The sequence below is a fragment of the Octopus bimaculoides genome, chromosome 6 (assembly GCF_001194135.2).
Source record: "Octopus bimaculoides isolate UCB-OBI-ISO-001 chromosome 6, ASM119413v2, whole genome shotgun sequence".
In the NCBI taxonomy this organism is placed as follows: domain Eukaryota; kingdom Metazoa; phylum Mollusca; class Cephalopoda; order Octopoda; family Octopodidae; genus Octopus; species Octopus bimaculoides.
Genome location: NC_068986.1, coordinates 13,534,596 through 13,539,159, shown reverse-complemented (window position 1 = coordinate 13,539,159; position 4,564 = coordinate 13,534,596). Strand labels below are relative to the sequence as shown.

The 4,564-nt window shown below is 39.4% G+C and overlaps 1 protein-coding gene across 1 annotated transcript in view; it reads right to left on the bottom strand.

The window, feature by feature from the left end:
* LOC106873093 (myb-like protein A) overlaps window positions 1-4,564 on the bottom strand; it is a 163,354-nt gene that overhangs the window by 99,996 nt on the left and 58,794 nt on the right. The gene's annotated exons all lie outside the window — the stretch shown is intronic.

Genomic DNA, 4,564 nt, shown 5'->3' with positions numbered 1-4,564 from the left:
AAATTCCGCCAAGGTCGACTTTGCCTTTCATCTTTTCGTGGTCGATAAATTAAGTACCAGTTGTGTACTGAAGTCGATCTAATCGCCTGCCCCCCCACCACCCAAAAAAAATTTCGGGCCTTGTGCCTAGAGAAGAAAAGAATACTCACTGTACTGTTGCAAATATAATAACATTGTTATTTTATATCCAAAGGCGCAGGAGTAAGTAGCTTGCTTACCAACCACATGGTTCCGGGTTCAGTCCCACTGCGTGACACCTTGGGCAAATGTCTTCTGCTATAGCCTCGGACCGACCAAAGCTCTGTGAGCAGATTTGGTTGTCGGAAACTGAAAGAAGCCCGTCGTATATATATGTTTGTGTGTCTGCGTTTGTCCCCCAACATCGCTTGACAGCCGATGCTGGTGTTTTTACGTCCCCATATATTGTAGCGGTTCGGCAAAAGAGACCGATAGAATAAGTACTAGGCTTACAAAGAATAAGTCCTGGGGTCGATTTACTCGACTAAAGGCGGTGCTCCAGCATGGCCGCAGTCAAATAACTGAAAGGAATAGGAGAATAGAAGAAACAGAACACTTTCACAGCATTACCCTTTCAAATGCATATGGTCTGCTACAACAAAGAATACATAAAAATGGGTCCATTTGTTCGAATTGCGATTCCCACTTCTATATAGAATTTTTAAGAAACAACACACAAAAAATTCTGGATTTCCCACCACCGTAATGCCGGACTGTATGAAAAGTACCATGAACATACAGCCAGCAATTCGTAATAATATGGCGTAGCTGGGGGTGGGGAGACGGACGTTAGGGGCGGTCCGCCCCAGGCGGCACTTTTAAAGGGGCACCACTTTTGGGTCTGCTGTAGGCAATATGTGTTTTTTGTGGGGTACGAAGGCTGGAAACGGAAGGCTGCCCCGGGCGCCACACACTCTAGCTATGCCAGTGGACCAAGTAGAAAACACCTCTGACGAGCGCACCTCATACTATATACGTTTACTATCGGTTTCAGTCCCGCCGCGCAGCACTTAGGCAAGTGTATTCTACCACAGACCCCGGTTAACCAATGCCTTGTAAGTGGATCTGGTTGACAGAAACTGCGTGGAAGCCCATCATGTATAACAAGCCACTCCCACTTCCTCCAGGCAGTGGCGGATGCAAGGGTATTGCTCTAGTTGCCCAGGCAACACCCTTTCTAGTCGAGCCGACACCAAAAAAATCAGGGCCAAGGATTTTCGGGCAGCTGTTTCATATGCATGTGGTCTGCTACAACAAAGTTAGAATACATAAAAATCCATTTGTTACAAATTGCGATCCCCACCTTATATAGTCTTTTTTTTCGAAACTTTTGGGCAACACCCCTCTACCACCATCACCACCACCAGTAACCATATGAATTTTCCACCGACCCCAGGGGGTGGTACCGCCCACTCTGAGAAGCACCTGTTTATTTCATTAAACATATTGTAGCCGTGTTATTTAAACATGTTGAATAATTAATGAGAGAAAAAACTACTTTTAATAATGTTTATTAATAACACTAAACGTTTTAAATATACATTACGTATAATTTGTTATATCCATTGTTGTGTGTGCTAATCACGAAATAATGAAATTGTCAACGGAGGAGAGGTGAGCAGTGTCATATAAATTAAAAACATTGTTCGGTTACATCAGAATTAATCTCTTAGAGGGAAAATTGAAGGACGAAAAATATCTTATTAAACGTGAATCGAAAGATACGTAGCCACGACACATAGCAACCGGCTGCTATAAGTAAAGTTACGGTGGGGTGTTAAATTACAGGGTTTTGATAAGCCCACCAAAACGTTCAAAAACGAAGTCTTTAAACGCGAAAATTAATCTTGTCTTTTTGTCTGTCAACGCCTGTCAAAAAAACTTATGTAAAAAATGATTGATTGGGCAAATGTGAATTGGTGTTACAAAAGAGTCCAGGGGTGTAACCAAAATAACTCTAGTCAACATTACTAGATATTGGGATCTATTTCAAAACGGGGGCACCAGTTTTCATTTATGTTTTATGTAGTGTTTTTGGTACCGAAAGACTTTCAAACTTCGTATACTTATCTATTTTGTGTTATAAAACAGAAAAAAATTTTGTATTCGAATTTATTTCATGTAAAAAATTGTCTTATTTCGATAATTTCTACTAATCACTGACGTCTATTCAGTTGAAAACAGTTAGCGCTGTAACGGTGTATATCGTATTAATCCCCTAACCCTAACTAGACTGTTAACCCTAACCCTAACCCTAAACTCTAGAATCCGAACTCTAAAATTGTTACACACATAGATAAGCACAGCGTAATTTATTATATAAACAACATATGCGTATAAATTACGATTAAACCGGATGAAATATGTCACAGGGAATAACATTTTTATGACCGCCCAGCAGTAACTCTATTCAGCTGAATAGACGTCAGTGATTGGTTGAAATTACAGAAATACGACAACTTTAACATGGAATAACTTGCGAATTCCTTTTTTTTTTTGTTAAGAAGACTAAGAGTAAAAGATGTTTTATATGACACATTCTACCAGTGTCCCAAGTTTCAAAGTGTTTCGTTAGTGTTTCGTTAAGAAAATACTGGTGCCTCCGTTTTGAAATAGATCCAGATATTGTAATCAAAGTGGCCAGCGGTTTCACTTTCGAACTTCAATATTCCAGGTTTGAATTCAAAGAAGGCTATCTGCTAAAATACAAAAACAACTTCTGTCTTTCATAGCCAACACGGGAACGTCTATACAATAGCTTGGCTTAATAAGAATAGCACCAGATCATATATAGTTCTAGATACATTATGTCTGAGGAAAAAGACGATATAGTCACAGACAGGCTTTCATAATAGGTTCACTGGATCTTTTAAAAATGAAAGGCATCACTACGAACCTTTCACATTCATGTGTATTTCCCCTGCGCCCCAACAGCTATACGGGCTTATTACTGCAAGTGCCGCCTCCATAAAAGCGTTTTCCGGGCGGATTGCTTCAATTCCATCCACCACAGTTATGCTAGTTATGTCTCGTTTGCGACCGAAGCTACATATCGAGGACTGAGATATGCAGTCATTAAAGAGTCACAATTGAAGAAGACTGTCATCGTTGAACTTGATGAACAACTATAAACAAACAAGCAAGTTGGCTGGATCAGTGCTGGCCCAGGGCTAAACAATAACAACCTTGGCGATCTTTCGGTACTAGATCCCATAACTTGCGCACGCATACTGATTACATTATCGTATAGTGTGTTTATGTTTTTAAATGACTTGAAAATATGAAAAGACAATATTAAATAGAAAAACAAATGGTGATCTTACGGTACGAGTCCAAAATATCGGCCTTTTCCGTAAAAAGTGTCTTCGGAGATCTTTACCAAAGATCGACTTTTTCCGTAACACCCGCACGATCTTCACTACGGTGTTAGGGTTAGGGTTAGGGTTACGGTTAGGGACGGAATTCCCTAACCGAAACCCTAAAACCCAAACCCTAACCGTAAATCCTTGAAAAGAAATCGCGCTCTCTGTATCTCTTTCGCTTTTATGACGTTGTTTCCCTGTTTCTCTCCAACACTATTTACGGAAAAGGCCGATATTTTGGACTCGTACCGTAAGATCGCCTAAAAAATGAATGGCCCACTAAACTCAAACCTTCCCCCCTCAGATTCATACAGCTCTCAAAATTTAAACACATAAACACACTATAAGATAATGTAGTCAGTATGCGTGCGCACAACGACCAGAAGTTATGGGATCTAGTACCGAAAGATCGCCACAACCTTTGATTACGATGTAGATACTGACTTACATCGGTTAATTCAGATATTGTCTGAAAGCGGAGCCAGCATGCTCTGTAAGAAGACGGAGATAAGGCACAATTATTGATCTACAAACTCAGAATTAACGAATTAGGTGTGACGTACGCGTTGTTGGGAGTATATTTGAGATATTTCTTGTGTCTTGTGACTAAAGCCGATGATGATGTGTTCAATACTCTCTAACATGGTTAGTAATTTGATGTAAGAGAAAAACTGATGAAACAATGCTAATCTATTTCCTTTACAACGAACTGAAGTAAACCATTTGACGATCTTTCGGTACTAGATCCCATAACTTCCGGTCGTTGTACGCATGCATACTGATTACATTGTGGGATCTATTTTAAAACGGGGGCCACATTTTTCATTAATGTTTTACGTAGTGTTTTTGGTACGGAAAGACTTTAAAACTTCGTAAACTTATCTATTTTGTGTTATAGAACAGAAAAATATTTTTGTATTCGAATTTATTTCATGTAAAAAATTGTCTTATTTCGATAATTTCAACCAATCACTGACAAGTATTCAGTTGTTTAGATTTACTCCTTTGGCTGATTAAGCGGTGTAAAGCGTATTTAATCTCCATACCTTCGTTTTATTTGCTTTTTTCATTTTAAATTTGCTTTAACCCTAACGCTAGGGTTAGGGTTAGGGTTAATTGTTTCAGAATCGTTTGTTTATATAGTCGGCACTTAATGTATATCGGCTGAATGGACGTCAGTGATT